Source organism: Plectrocnemia conspersa, unplaced genomic scaffold, assembly GCF_051122295.1.
Source record: "Plectrocnemia conspersa isolate PC_06_02 unplaced genomic scaffold, ASM5112229v1 ptg000014l, whole genome shotgun sequence".
Lineage (NCBI taxonomy): Eukaryota > Metazoa > Arthropoda > Insecta > Trichoptera > Polycentropodidae > Plectrocnemia > Plectrocnemia conspersa.
In genome coordinates this window covers 30,667,536-30,684,415 of record NW_028277178.1, presented here as the reverse complement: position 1 = coordinate 30,684,415, position 16,880 = coordinate 30,667,536, and the positions used below count along the sequence as shown (strand labels likewise).

Here is a 16,880-nt window from a genome sequence, read left to right as displayed (position 1 = left end):
AAACTGCTTAATTAAGGAGACGCTACGCGAAAAACACAATAAGTTGTATCCCAACGCTCCTAAAAAAAATCACTCAGATACTAGGATCCGTATTTTTTTCTGTAGAGATATCTGAGATTTTTTTAAATTTCATTTAACAACAAGAAGGTTTGTGCTTCTCTGGGATTCCATACATTGAAAGCGAGTCGTTGATAAATTGTGACGCGCTCCGCATAACAAAGTCGAGTATGCTTATCGCCTTAACAAAAACTTTGGCGATGTGTATAGATAATCTCTAATCCTGTTAAATTTCCACTCCCAAGACATTAACGAAAATATTTCTGCATAAAATCACTCCGCTGAAACTGTAAAAGAATCTCGCCGGACGGTAGATATCAATAATCAATTCAAGATAGTGAATAATCAATTCAGCTCTTGGATTTTTTCACTGGTCATGCTTTTTCTTGTTGCATTAGTACTCCTTCTTGCGGCATCCAAATACCCATTTCATTTACTTTCCGGATCCTTTTTAAATAAAACTGTACATATACCAGGAAGTTCCGAGTTTCTAACTTAATTCGTCGATGGTTTGAAGAGGATCAGAATCAACCGAAGATTTTAATTTGTCTTTATCAAAATCCGACCGTCATCCATTTCTAGGAAGATCCTTCAGGCTCGATTACCCGATTCAAACCTTCGAAACTAGGATTGACGTCTATTAACTTTTAGAACTCCTCTATAAATTTTGTTAATGGCTTCCATAGTCTTTCGTCGAAAAAAAACAGCATGCAATTACGCAAGGGCGCAATTTTTAATTTTAAAAAATACAAGATTTTATGTAGAAAAAACAATATAAATAATCAGTTCTATAAAAAAATATCACAAAAAAATGTTTCTTCTACCGCATATGTATATAGACTAACCTAAACTAAGTCATCTGAAAATAATGGCGAAATTCCTGGTGCCTCCAATATATGTCATCAAAACTAAATTATAGTAAAATATATAATAAATTTTCTATTCAAAATTACAACCCATTAAAAAATGCTTATTCGAAACAAAACAGATCTAAAAGTGCGTACGATCTTTATATAAGAGGAATTATAAGTTAAAGGATTCTTCGGGAATACCCGGGCAAAGAGCAACGTAATACATACAATTTTTACCAACCATTACATAAGTGCAATTTAATTACACTATTTGTCTAAGTCCATTAAAAACGGACAGGAAATTTGGGTGAGCACTAAACCTCCCTCGGGCTAGTCGTGTATGTAAAAAATAGATATACAGTGCTCAAATCAATCACTTTTGTTCGATCTTTATGAGATATTAGCATTCAATATATTTTTTGTTCATTTAAAATTAACTAATATAATCATATTATAGTTAATTATATAAGACTTACAAATAATACCTCAACTAAAAATATCGGTATCTTTTAATTATACTCTAAATTATTTAATTTTAAACAAATATTTTTACTTCAAGTATGATACTACTAAAACGTATATATTTATCCCAGCGATCTTTGTATATTTTTATGTTTTAAAAATAATAAAAAAACCATAACTTTGATTCGATTTTTATGATGACTCGTACACTTTTTTTATTTATTTATTTTATTTTATTTTTATTGACGCCATCTTATTTTTATATTCTACGTGAAAACCTCAGCAAATTTATTTCTTCAGCCAAAATAAAAATTACGTTATATTAGCTTCACCTTAATTTTTTCTTTTACAATTCGACGTAAAATAACGGCAACGGACAATAGCACGTCTTTGTGATTTATTTACAGTACTTGCTTTATTGGTCGAATAAATATTGCGATATTGTGTTTGCTTTTCGATAACAAAATAAATGTATTATAGATTCACATCGCAATCAATTTTTATAGCATAATCGAGTTAGTTTATTTATATATAAGATTTACTTTTATATTTATGATTACATATTGCCATTGCTTTCCATACACGATTTTTTTATATTATATATAAAATGAATCGGCGTATTCAGTAGCTTATCTTAACATCGGTACCCGTTCGCCGAAATTAATGCATTTTTACCGGATGCTGTAAATCGTACACTGCAGCCGGAAAATACTTTCAAATATTGCGAAATCTAGATTCAGTCATCGAGATGGCCAGACACCATTTGCATTTTCCACCCATTGATTGTTTTCGTTTCAATTTTTTTATACAATAACGAATCCTGCGAATAAAATTCGCATAAATGCATTGTAAATTCGATTTCATTCCGAACGGCAAAAATCACCAATCGAACGATTCCGTTATCGTAGCAAATCAAGCGGAATTTGCATTTTTCCAATTTTGCATGCTAAAAAATATTCGCCTATTGAAACCGAAAAAAGCTATATCGGTTTGGAATTTTTTATAACTATTCTTTTATCAGACCTTCGCAAGGCTATTCAAATATAAGGTGGTTCGGAAAATTACTAGCAAAGAAAAATTTTAATGAGCTTAAAATAATATTGAACAAGTTTAAGATAAGTAAAGTAAACAGCTACCTCATAATGTAAAACAGTGTAAATTGAACAGATACATAGATTCATTTTTAATATTTTAATATTCTATTATATTGTATTTTTAACTTAATTAAGCGAATAAAAAGCAGTTAAAAATTAGAAGTTAATATAATCAAGCACTTTTGGATAACATCTGTAAAAAAATTATATGTTAAACATAGTATATTATTTGCATTCTTTATTATTATACAGAATATATCTCTTGTGCACAATCGATTTATTTTATTTATAAAAAATTATATATTATACGAAAAATTATATGGTCAATATTATACTTCAAATCGTATAGCTTTGTAAGAACAGTGTATATTAATACACGAAAACAAAAGAAATATATTCAATTATATTAATAAAAATAAAAATTAAATTAAAGCCGGTAATGCGTTCTATTGTTTCGACCAATGAAAAATAAGCATTCAAATATAAAACAAAATGGCCGATAGTACCGTGACAACGGTTTTAAATAACTATTATTTTATAATAAAATTTTGCTACGCGACAACAATTTTCATTAATTCGTCATTTGACTGAATATAAATAATCGGATTCCAAATTAACTACGTGTGCTATAAGTATGGTATATAAATATATACATAATGTGCTTAGGATAAGAAGAATACATTGATTAAACTAGATAAACAATCATAAGACAATCTTCGTAATGAAGTCTTCAAATTTTGAATTCCCGGCGACGGGCTCCGAGGCCGAAAAGTGAGATTTTCCTTTTATAAATAATCGGATTGTAAATTAACTAGGTGTTTTATAACTATGAAAATTTAATAGATGTTTAATGTGTTTATGATAAGAAGAATATATTGATTAAATTAGATAAACACTCATAAGACAATCTTCATAATGAAATCTTCAAATTTTGTATTCCCGGCGACGGGCGCCGAGGCCGAAAAGTGAGTTTTTTCTCTTATAAATAATCGGATTGCAAATTAACTAGGTGTGTTATAACTATGAAAATTAAATATATGCAAAATGTGTTTAGGATAAGAAGAATACATTGATTAAATTAGACAAACAATCATAAGACAATCTTCGTAATGAAATCTTTAAATTTTGAATTCCCGGCGACGGGCTCCGAGGCCGAAAAGTGAGTTTTTCTTGTTATAAATAATCGGATTGCAAATTAACTAGATGTAGTATAACTATGAAAATTAAATATATGTATAATGTGTTAAGGATAAGAAGAATACATTGATTAAATTAGATAAACAATCATAAAACAATCTTCGTAATGAAATCTTAAAATTTTAAATTCCCGTCGCCGGGCTCCGAGGCCGAAAAGTGAGTTTTTACTTTTATATTACATTAACATTATCATTGCTTCCGATTTATTGCACATATACGTTAGATTTTAAGAATTGCAAATAAGCCAGGTATGTTTTAAACGTAAACGTGTATTATATCCTTATATCCTTAGTATGTATGAGGATTGAAAGTTAATGTCGATCAAATCGGCGCTGTGGCATAGGAACGCTATATATATCAGCCAACGGACAGCTTATAAATGTGTAGTTTCTTGGATGTTATCTAATAAACGACATTTTACAATGATTATAAATATGTAATTGCATACCTGGAATAATTGATTGCCAAAGCATCTAAGAGTGGGTTATTTTTAAGTCTGATGTGGCAAAATATGTATACGTCATGTATTTTATTTAATTTTTGTTCTGTGCCATCATTCCCTTTAGGAATAGCCAAATTCAAGATATTCAGCTACATCAAACTTATGTAGTATGTTCTTTATAAAAAGATAATACTTGCTAACAGTGACTTCAACATGAGAAGATTCACTCTTTGTTTATATATACCAATTCTACGTTGTAACCATATAGGTCATCAAATTGTTCCATCATTGCTTCTGAAAAATAATTAAAAACCTTTATCAAGAGTAAACATTGATCACATTATTACTACCAATATAATCCATAAATTAAATTTAAACGACAACCGAAGAACAAAACTGACAGAGGTTACTGTAGAGGATTAAACACATAGATTGACATCTCTTTATCTTCTACAAAATTGTCGCAATATATCATATATTAATTATTTGCCATACGTAAATGTTATTCTATCTATCAATGCTTCTGAAAATTAACTGTAAACGATACTATATAGTGGGTAAAATGTAACTATTTGTTTACACTAGTATGAGATTTTTCATTATTACTACCATTGTAATATATTTAATTAACTTTGGCATGTATATCTTTAATTGCCAAATCACTGCTGTTTGTCTTTTAATATTGGATCCTAGAAAGTCAATAGTAATTTTATTAGAATAGCCGTGATATATTATATTATTCATATAACCAAACACTTTCTGGCACACATATAATTTAAACTTTTGTTTATAATTCCAATGCTACACCATTTTTAATCATCTTCAATTGACAATTTGTAACAAAAACGACGTGATTATAACATATTTCACTATTTATTTAATCGCACTAAGCTGTATCCCGGCGCGCGCTTGACAGATCACGAGTGTCATATGTCAGCAAATCTGACGGTGGGGAATCCCGGGTATTGGCGCGCTTGAAAACGAACGACGCAATCGATTTTATCGATTCAAATTGTAAAACACATAGCAAAATATGTATAAAAATCATCAAATTCAAAAAAAATACTTTTTAAAATATGTTTAGTTTATACAAGATTTAAAATATAATATAAAAAATGTGGATTTGTATTAGCTTCTCTATACATAAAAAGTATGTACTTAAATTTTGGCGTACGTAGGCAATTTAAAGTTATAGTTTCTAGAGAATTTTTAAAATTTCGCTTGTCAAAACATTTTCAACAAAAATTACCAACCAACTACTAAACACATATTGTTGCAAAAATCCCTCTTACTGACGCTGTTGAAAGGAAACTACACAAAATTGTAGAACACTAATTTAAATATTTTTTAAATTATAAAATTTCAAGATTTACTCAAAATATTTTTTTCAAACTTAAGAATAATTTTTATTTTATTATGGATTTTAATTATTCCTAATTTATTATAGATTTTAAATATGTTCTATTTAATAATAATTTTAAATACAGTGAAAACTTTTTGCACTTATTAAATATTAAAATATTAAATTCTCCGCAGAAAAAACATTTTCTTTAAAAAATATGTAAATCAAAATATTTTTTATTAAAAATAGACAACCTTATAAGAGGTTATTTTGATGCTGTAGTAATATGGTAATTAAAAATAAAATAAAAATATTCCTTACTTCCTTACATTCATTATAACGAATTTTCAGTATACCGAAATTTATTTATTAGTTCCGTGAGCTTCGCTTTTTTTAGATTTCATTGTACAATGTTAAATTTATTATTATATAGCTAAGTTTTAAACCTATTTATAAATGGTATACAATATTTAGATTTATCATTAAATATCGAATTTTTTAATCTAACGGTAAATAATATAAAATGTTTTTTCTGGAAATATTTAGTCAAGTTGTAAACCTATTTATAAATGAATTGAAAATGTTAAGTAGTTTTTTATAGATTAAACCATTTTGTCTATCATTGATAATCCAAAATAATAATGTCTAATTTGAACCATTAAATTAAAAAATATATTTTGAAAAAGCAGAACGAAGCAAAAATAATATTTAAAACCCAAAAAGTTGAGGGTCCGGTATTCGCACACTCACTTGCTTGTATACATACATACATACATATGTATGTAACATCAGTTGTTATGTAAAATATTTATGTATTTTCATTCATGTGGACGTCCCGTTATTATACCTCTCATATTGGATTATTCGGCGAAACTATGCAAATATAGACGCGTATAAAAAATTAATCACCCCACTAGATATTCGCAGTTAATTCCCTTTACGAGCATATAATATTCCGCGGATGACTCTACGGCCACAATTCGTGGCAAATGTGACGACAGAGAGCGTTCGGGAGGAAAAATAAAATTTAATTTACCGTCCATTACGATACACATCCAATACAAGTTCAATTCCAAACCAATGGTTATTATCCCCTTCCGAGCAGGTGGAGGCACACTTCTCTTCTTCCCTTAAAAACATAAAAAAAAAAGAAGATCCCGTTCGGAAATCCCAGAGGAAATATGAATGGACCGCTAATTAGGCCGCCATTTGGCTTTTATCTATAAGAGAGGATCTGATCGTCCACTCCAAACCCTTCTTTTTTATTTGACGTTCCTTCGGATAGAGTTTCCACTTTGTTAGGTTCTATGAAACGAGCTCTGATTGAAATTGCTTAGCGCCCAATTCTTTTTCTGCGCACGAAACAAAAATCAATATGTTTAACTTAATCTATTTTTTATATATATATATATAAATATAAATTGTATTATAGATTAAGTCTTAATCATACTTCGAGTTTAGCGATTACTTCTATTAAAAGCTCTTGAAGTCGACAACAGTAGGGTTCTAACAATAGGATTTTACTTTCGAAGTCGGCAGTCCATGGTTATATCCTTAAAAATAATGTTTTATCGAATTATTATTTTCCATTAGTAAAGTAACTGAAATATCGGTAAATGTGTTTGATTGAAAACGAATTTTATGTGCCTTTTATATATTATATACTTATTTTATCGTATATTTGGATAGTAAATGTAACTCTTCAATATATACAATAAGTTGAAATATATTTTTTTAAATATGTAATATTTGCTATTAGATAAGATTTTATACAAGTAATTTATTCTATGATTATTTACCCTATTACTTATTCTATCAATTAAATATAAATTAATTTAACACATAGCAAACAACACAAAGCACATATAAATGTATAAAAAGGCCGATTAAACATTTATAGGTCAATGCCATATTTTTTTATTATGTTATATAACTGCTCTATCATACGGATATAAATTAACTAAATCATAAAGTGTTGCGGTAATTTTTAAAGATAAAAAATAACACACATTTGGAAATCCCAGTATAATAATTATCAAAAAATTTCTACTACTGTTTATTTAGTAGTTTTGTAACCGTCAACGCATAAAGTCATACTTAAAGATTAATGAAATATATTTTTTTTACAGACTGAATCTTCATAATTCCGCATAATTCGTCAGAATAGACAGTCTTCATAGTTTCTCATAATTCGTCATCCCATTGGTAAGTTTTTTTTTATATATTTTAAATATTTAACTATTAAATATGTATTTTTTAACACTTTTAAAGTAAAATTTAAATATAAATAAGTAGCTAATTTTAAAATGACTGTCAAAAATTGCGAATAGTGCTACAATAATTTGTTGTATTAATCTGAAATATTACAACCTAATTAATTTTCATCCAATTTTGGTGGTGGACTTGTATGAATAATCATGTCACTCATCTTAGTTAGTATTCTAGGACTACTAATATTTATAAGCTATTAGTCTCAATATTTATATTGGCATTCAGGATTTGACTGTATATGTAACTATTATACAATAGATAATATTCAAAAACAAATTTTCTATGTTAAGTATAACACTTGACAGAATACATTAAATTCTATATAATAATTTATTTATTAATGTTTTTAGCTATATGATTTATAGCAACCTTTTTTGACTGGTTAAATAAAAGCAAAAGTCTTTCTTTCTTTATGAATGAAATTTATAATAATTTATTATTAGTACAAAACTGATTTATTACTGGAGTAAATGGCATTTACTAATCATAGTTTATCTTTTATATAGCTTATAATGCTAATAAAATTAAAAATCCACTTATTACACAATAATGCTATATACCAGTTACATGATGATTCAATATAATCGTGCTAGGTCGTACATATTATAATGAGTTAATATAGCTCATAGAGAATATCTTGTATGTATTCAACAAAAAACATAATTATTTAAAGGTTGTAAAGTCGTCAAAGGCTTAACTTTCAGAGTTACGTATTTAGAAAAAAGGCTAATTACTCAAAAAGTAATAATCTGTAGGAAATAGGTCAGGTGAATATGGGGGGGTGAGAAAAAAGTTCGTATCCTAATTTGTTTTATTTTTTTAACAGTAATTAATAAAGTATGAGGTCTCACATTATCATGGAATAATATCGGTTCAAGTCTGTTTACCAACATCGGATGTTTTATGGTATTTTTTTACGCACGGTTTCAATTTTTCTACAATATGATTTCGCTTTAATATAAATCTGCTGGTTTGAGAAACGATTTATAATTAATTCCCATAAAATACCACAATAGTCCCACCATATTTTTTTCTGTTCTAGAATCATTAATTTTTGCCATATTAAGATTTGAGTGAATCGATGTAAGCGACACATTGAGCTAGCATCTGTATAGTTCATCTTATACCTGCTTTTATGACAGCCCTAATATATTCACTAACAACCCCTAAAGAATACCTACTATTTTCTCAATGGCATTACTGTCCGTTGTATCACACTTGCTATAACTGCTAATGTATTATGACTGAGTTGAATTTCATTAAGCATTATATAGCTTATTTGAGAATATTTTATCTTTACTGCTATTGTTGATTTAGGGTTGAAAATATCAAAATAAAAAATATCCAGTTACTAAATAGCATCATTCTGCTATTGATAATAATTCCAATTACTGTATGAATTTTACATTTCCAAGATTACATCAGCCTTTAGCTAAATAAAATTAATACATTAGATAGAAAAATAATTTATTTATTCTTCTTGGTATTTTAAAATATTTTTAGTCTTAATTTTTTTAAATTATGCTTAAATTTTAATTTTAACTGAAGTATGTAGAGTAAAAAATATTAACAAATATTTTTTTGTTCTTATGAAAACCTAATAACACGGCGTTCAATAAATAAATAAATATATTTCAGTATAACACGATTTCGTCGTGAAACAGTACCATAAAAAAACATCTTTGATACCTGGCTTAATAAGATCTTAAAATATAAATACTTCTTAGCCTGGAAATGCTATAAAGTAGGGTAACTATGTAAAAATACATTTTTGACATGAACTGTAAAGTTTCTTTACAAATTTTATGTAATACTGAACGTTTTTTTAACGGAACCTTATTGTTCCGTGAAGCACAATTTAAAATTCGTCAGTCTATATGATAATAAAAAGTGAGGCTAATCTTAGATCAATATATTTTGACTTGTTCTTGCGTTATGTTTTTTTTACTAATTAATATTGAATAGATTTTATTTTATCTGTCCGATAAAATAATATTTGAATGGTATAAGCCACGCACACCATTTTTTCTATTTTACCCTATATTTACTCCTTCGCAAAATCGTTCGTTTGTATTTGCACATGGAGTCTCTCTTTCTGTGTTTGTTTTTAATCACGCAGCTGACCAACCCTCCCGCTCGGCAAACCGAGGGTGGGTGGGCTTGGGTTTTTTTTTCGGAAAATTCATCGAGCTCTGCGATATATGTATACGGCACAGGTCCGATCATATCGTGCTGAGTTATTGGCGGGCGACCGCTTTGTTTGACCGTCCGATATTAGTCCGATATGAGTGTTTACACTTCCATCCGCCGGCCCTGGGCGCTTTGGACCACACGTTCCAAAGGCAATTACATACATTTCCCGCGTCCACTATTATTAACATTGGACATTATTAAATTTTAACTCTATTGCCAAAGCCCCTACTTTTTAAAAAAGCGACAAGCAAACACCGGAGCGTGTTTATTTCAGTTATGTGCGAGTTAAAGGTAATTGAAATGTAAATGATTTTAAAAATTATAATAATAATATTTAAATCGTTTACCAATAAGTCCAACTATTTTTATTTCATATTTAGATAACCATCTCTTTTTAATTTCATAAAAAAAATAGTGCGGTTTAATGAGGCTATCATATGATGTGCATAGCGTAGAATGGGTTAGTAATCTTATATCAGACAAAACCTATTAGAATTAAACAATTGAGCAGAGGCGTCAATCAGCGCAGAATGGACGTAAAAACATTGTGATTGCTTAATTCGATTAATGTTCGCTCATTGTTGAAGACTAATGATCCAAAAACGGGGATATCGTGGGAAAGGGATGGACCCTACTTTAACCCTAAATTACCACTGCATTCTCTAGCTAATGGACGCGATGATTCGGGCGAAGGAATCGTTCACTTCAGAAGGCCTAACATATTTTTTTGAAAGGTAATTAATCGTGTTTTCTCACGTTGATGATTGATGAACACGTTACCGGTGTAATTTTGGACGAGCTCATTGTTGCTTATATCTAAATATAGATACAAGCTAGACAAACTCGAGCAACTGACATCGGAAATTTTACGTCAGTCCGTAAAGCCAATTAAATTTTATTTTTGATGAAAAGCGTATCCGGGTTTCTTGAACTCTGATTCATCCTATGTACATATATATATTTCTTCCGTAGCTCACCATAGACGTACAACTTTCCATACGGCTACGGCGTGTAAAGTTTATATCGCTTGTAAAACTTTTGTGGTCACGAACCTTACCTGTGGAAAGCGTCGACTTTTCAGCTTATCTATCTTAGAAATGTATCGGAAGAATCAAAGTTGACTGCGCCGTAGATTGTGGAACAATTTTAACTTTTTTTTTGTTGTTGTTGATAAAAGTTAAATGGAGGGGATTTGAATTACGTCACAAACAACACGTGAAAAGAGTGAGAGTTTTAAAAAGTAATACTGATCGAAAAATCATTGTATGTATTATATCCTTATTAAATTCATGAAAATCGTGCGACTTGTATAGTCAAACATTTGAAAAGGCTAACAATTTTTGTGAATATTTCATTAATTTTATATTTATGCCAATATTAAGACAATATTGTACCACGTAGATTTTCATTTCTCGAGAAATAGGAATTCTTGACTTCACTTCTCACTTGAGAAGTCTCGATAAATTTTGATTAATGAAATAATGTATTTAATACAGTAAAGTATTGCAGATATAATTTGTAAACAATTTTTTTGCCATTCCCAGACCCCTATTAAAACCTTTCAAGAAGTATGCATTTTAGACATGAACCAGTTTTTACTTATGCAGCGTTTTAAAAAGGACAGTGGTTGTAAACTCTCAGGATTTAGTAACCCTAAGAGGTGTGACTTTGCAGCCAGTAAGACGCAGGTGGAAACTAGTGAGAAATTTAATATATTAAAATACTATAAACTATGATGGGCGCGATGTTTTCTCCAAGCAGTGGTGGAGTAATTGGTGGAGAAATGATGTCAGTGGAAGGTCCTCAGAAGTCTTGTAGGTGACGTAACAGCGGGTATATAGCGAAAATTCTCTGCTACGGTACTCGTATGCAAGTCGATCCCTCTCTGGTGCAAGCGTCCATGACAGTATGTTGTCTGATGGTCTCTTCAAGTGTCTGCCAGAGTTTGCGAGTGACTGCTTGTGACTGCCCTCTCCTCCTTGTAGACAAGCCTTAAATACTAAGGGCAGCAAACCTTGCTGACAAATCATAACCATACAGCGATCAATAGATGTACTTGTTTCTTAGAACAGCGAAATAGGTATACGCCTTTAGAAAGTGACATTTGCTTGATGGTCATTGTCCAAGGTCGTATACTGCAACCGGAATCTTGTGAATCCGGTTATTTATTATTTTCCGTGAGCGTTTTGCAACAAAATTTTTTTTTTCTATGACAGTGAATATTTACAGTAAGAACACTTGACCACACACAGTGTTGTGTGTGGTCCCATTCTTTACTCCATTGACTTTTTTCCTTGTTGATGGATGATCATTTTACTCACGGTAAATTTTAAATGCGAGTTTTAAGAATAAAACCTTACAAAACCTTTTGAAAATATTCGTACAAATGTAATTTTATTAAAAAAAAATAATTTATAAAATTCTCGATTTGACATTTTTCTTGAGAATTTTTTAGTAATCGTATGCAAGTAGTTTGTTTCTGTGGTTTATCGAAAAAATAGAGATGAAGTGCTTTTCGGTTTCTAAAGCCTGAATTCAAATGAAATGAGTACTGACTTTTATTTCTAAATTCACCAGCGTTGGTATAAAAAAGCTTCTCTGCTAATTTGTGATTATCTAAGCTAATCGAATCAGTGGTGAGAATTTTTTTGTGACGTATTTTTATATTCTTAAATATATATTTGAATGGCAACGATCATGTAGGGCGATAAATAAATTATTTCCGATAGCTTTCGTGATGATCTGTAATGTAAGCTGGTGATTCAATCAACGTAGAGCCCAAATCTAAATGTAGTCCTTGAAGCGGAGTACTGGTTTTGATCTTAAAAATTACATTATTTTCTTAAAATATGTGTTTCTATCAGCTAAATATACAGCTTTTATTACATTTTTCAAAGACTAATGTTTGTGCATCATGGGACGTTTTATTCTACTTGTCACTGCAGAATTTGTCCAAAGTTACTAAATTTTTATACATTTGCTTATAGGTGATCGTTTTCTTGTTGGATATGATGTTAGCTTTTAGCGAGCTATTTTTTTCATTACCGTTTTCTATACGCTATAAAATGTGTATTTTTTAGTAATGTTGTTTCGAGTATCTCATAAACTTTTTGACTAATGTTTTTTTCTTTGTGCCGTAATTTGGGTAGATTTTTAAATATCAATCCTAATAATATTTAATAATCTATCAGATAAATAGAATTACATAATATATATCGCAGTAAAAAATTAAAAAAATTAACTTAGTAATACAATTAATTAAATTGCGTTTTTCATAAAGTGTATTTATTTTTTTATCTTCTACAAGCATAGCTTGAATTATGATAAATATTTTTTTTTAATAAGAAAATATTATCGATTAAAAGCTCTTCTCTTATATCCGACATTTTTACGTACGTAATAAAACTCGACATCGTGAGTGCTTTTGCCTAATTAAGAATTATTTTGTACACAGAGTCGCTTCCGTCGCTTCTTTTATTCGTCATCTCGAAACTCTGTTTAATTAAGAAAAGTTACACGTTTCTTTTTCCCGTCTCGTTCGTTTGATATAAAAATTGCTAGTCAAGATGAACGCCCTCGATAACGTCTTCCCTGGGTAGGCGCCCGTGAAATGAATTTCTACGACTGCACTGTGAATAGTTCAAAGAACTACAGACCGTTTATTTCTTTCCCCTTGCCACGTATCTGATTTAATTTATATAATTTGCTATAACATTATGATAAATACACATATTCAAAGAGTTTCCGTTGATATACTTAAATATATAATATAATACCACGAACATCATAAATAGAGCTTTCGCTGCGTTGACATAAATGAAAATAATACGAGCAGCACTCATATAACGAAGAGCTTATTTCAATAAATTATTGCCATTGTTTGCTGAATACAGCAGATTTATTACAAGATCTGTACGTACGTTTACTAAGAATCATTTTATCATAAAATGTTTTATGATATATTTTTTTATCACTTTTCTACTTGATATTTTAAAGATGTGCATAACATATAGCAAGACTCTTATTTCCTTACTGAGATAACATTCTACTGTCAGAGAATTTCTAAGTTCAATTCTTAGAATTAACAGTGCTATTATTGTTACGTGTTTAAGGATCAAGTGAATTTCTCAGAATTTCGTTCGTCGATTTAATAATTCATTTAAAATGTGGAAAATTCAATATTTGTGTGAAATCACTTATTTTTTATTTAATAACTTTTCGAATTTTCTAAACCAGATTTATATGTGTTTTTTTTATTATTTGTATTAAACGATTTTTATATAAATAGAAGTGACTTGTGCATTTCCAAAAATTATGAATTGATGACGCATTGAGAATTAGTTAAAAATATGTCTTAGAGGAGTATTGTAATTTCATAACCCTTCAAAATTAAATAGGGAACAAAATCAGGTCTAGAATAACGCTTCATTAAATTTATTTTGTTGTTTTAGTGCAACAATTTTAAGTCACTTCACTTAAAATCATTGTTATATTGACGAAAATATGCTATAGATTCTGAACGTCATAGCTGAAACAGGGTTGACGCGAAGAGGGAAGCAGCTGCTTTTTCGGTCTTTTTTGTCCCAATGGCTATCCTCACTTCACTTTATTTAAAATTCATATAAACCCTCGTGAGTCTAAGTTTATGAGCTTTGATATATCGGCGGAAACGAGTTTCGAATAAAAGTGTAGATTCAGGCGCTTCGGATCAATACATTGGACGTCTAATCTGAAATGTCACTCAGGCATTAAAAAAATAAGGGCAAATTCTCTTTGATCATGCTTTATACGTCATGCATATAAGTTCGTGTTTTTTATTATTAAATATTATCAAACAAACTGTTTAGTCATGCTTTGAAAAAAAATATGAACTTTGGAAAAAATCCTGAAAAAACCTAACATAATAAATAACGCAACTCAAGGGTTAATTGCGAATAAAAACTGGCTACTGTGACCATCTGCCCAGCGCAGGCCATTGTTTGAATTCCGTCATAATGTTTTTCCGATAAGTATTTTCCATTGTGCGAATGTTGCCGGTTGCATATTAAAATTTTAATAGCTTCGACGTAAAAAAAGAAGCATAAATAGCACGCCGGATAAATTAGAAAAATATATTAAACCCCATTGGCGGATTACGCCCTTTAAGACCTAATTTAACGTTTCCGGGTAATAGGAAAGATATCCGATATCGATTGAAATACACCCAAAGGAAACGAAAGGATTATAATAGTATTGTGTCGATGTGCACAGAGTCTCTTTGATGGAAATTAAATATTAAAATAGCTTAATGGAAAACGACAAAGATGGAACTATATACATATAATATGATAACGTATTAAATTTAAATATAAAAATGGAATATGACGCGAAGCCATACGTTTAAATTAATTTTCGTAAAAGTTAGATATTGTGCTTTTTCAATCAACTTAAACTTTAGATTGAGTGAAGATGATACTTTACTTACAATATTGAAAAGTTTTCTATCTATAAATATAGATTTTGGTATAATAATACATAAACAATGTATTTTTATGAGCAATAAACTGGTAAATACGAGAGAGACCTTACATGGGAAAAGTTGCAAAACAATTTTAAAAAAAATTAGTAATACGTATTAAATTTAACAGATAATTAGTTAATACTTTGCTAATGTTAAGATTCACTAAATCAAAATTAATTTCAATAAGAAAAAATCATCTTTAATCGGTTTTAAAGGACCAGGTTGATATACGCCCCCTCTGTAGAATCTCTCCTACCTATAGACTCGGTGTAATGGCATTTCACGTCCAATTAGCCATGCATAATGGAATATTGTTTTATGTATCGTAGCCCAAAGTCCATTATGGTTAGCTAGCATAGGATACGGTTGATTAGTCGCAGCTGAAGACATTGTCGTTAGCTAAACGAGGAGGTAGGAAGACGTTACGTGTTCGATATCTTGTCTTGTGTGCTACGTGTCGAGTACCAGAACAGGTTTTACCAGACTTACGTAACACGTGACTCACGCTTTCGGCACCATAACTTACTGTGATTCTAGAGGAATGCCCGGTGTCTGAGCACCTGTCTATCAGGCAGCCGGTGCATCGCAGACACCTGTTAATTGACACTTCTACGGGTTGGAGGTGATAATCATTATCTTAGGCAGCGGAACGTATAAAAGGATTTAATTTGGAACTCGATGTGAATTAATAGAGCATACATAAGACGAGTTTTGCTCGAGTTAAAGACAATGAAGCAAGCAAGAGGTTGTTGTTATATTTTATTCATCAAATTAACACCTTGTCGCTGAAGATGCTTTTATGTTAAGAAAATGTTGATCAAACTAAATCATGAAACATTCGAACATAAGCAATGATTTAAAATGTTTGCCCCAATAATGAAACACTACTGTTTATTCAAATGGTAACTATTGTTATTAATTTGATGCCAATTAAATAGCAGAATAGTGCGAAATATGCTACATGTCAACTCTTGTTTCTCTGCAAATTCTCACAATATTCACAAGAATCCTTTACATCCTTTCAAAGTTTCTGTTTGTGTGGCGTAACATTAACAAGCCACAAACTCTAAAGAGCTTTAACAAAAACATCTGACAGGAAATACTATAGATACCATAACGCTAAAAGAGTATTTTTTTTATGAACGCTGGAAGCGTACATTTGCCTGACATCTCTCATTTTATAATATTACATAATTTATAATCCCTGATAATGTATTTTTATATATTATAAAAGTTAAAGAAAAAGCAAATTGGATCAGACTTTTTGCGCCACCTTGTATTAAAATCGACGGTATAAGCTTATGTCTTTAAAATTATACACGTCATTGCTAATCTAAAACTGAAACATATAGTTGTTTTTTGTGATTCATAAATGTTCACAGATTCTAATGATACTAATATAGATAAAAATTTGTTAGTCAAAACCTAGGAGTGAATTAATTTTGACGTATTTTTCCATAATTATTTTTGT

General features: G+C 29.8%; 1 protein-coding gene across 8 annotated transcripts in view; it reads left to right on the top strand.

Moving 5' to 3' along the window:
• The window catches only part of Tl (toll like receptor), a 207,913-nt gene that overhangs the window by 100,856 nt on the left and 90,177 nt on the right, over positions 1-16,880 (top strand). For all 8 annotated transcript variants that reach the window (XM_088203123.1, XM_088203125.1, XM_088203121.1 and 5 more), the window contains one exon: positions 7,575-7,650. The gene's annotated coding sequence lies outside the window, so the exon portion shown is untranslated. The remainder of the gene's footprint in view (positions 1-7,574; positions 7,651-16,880) is intronic.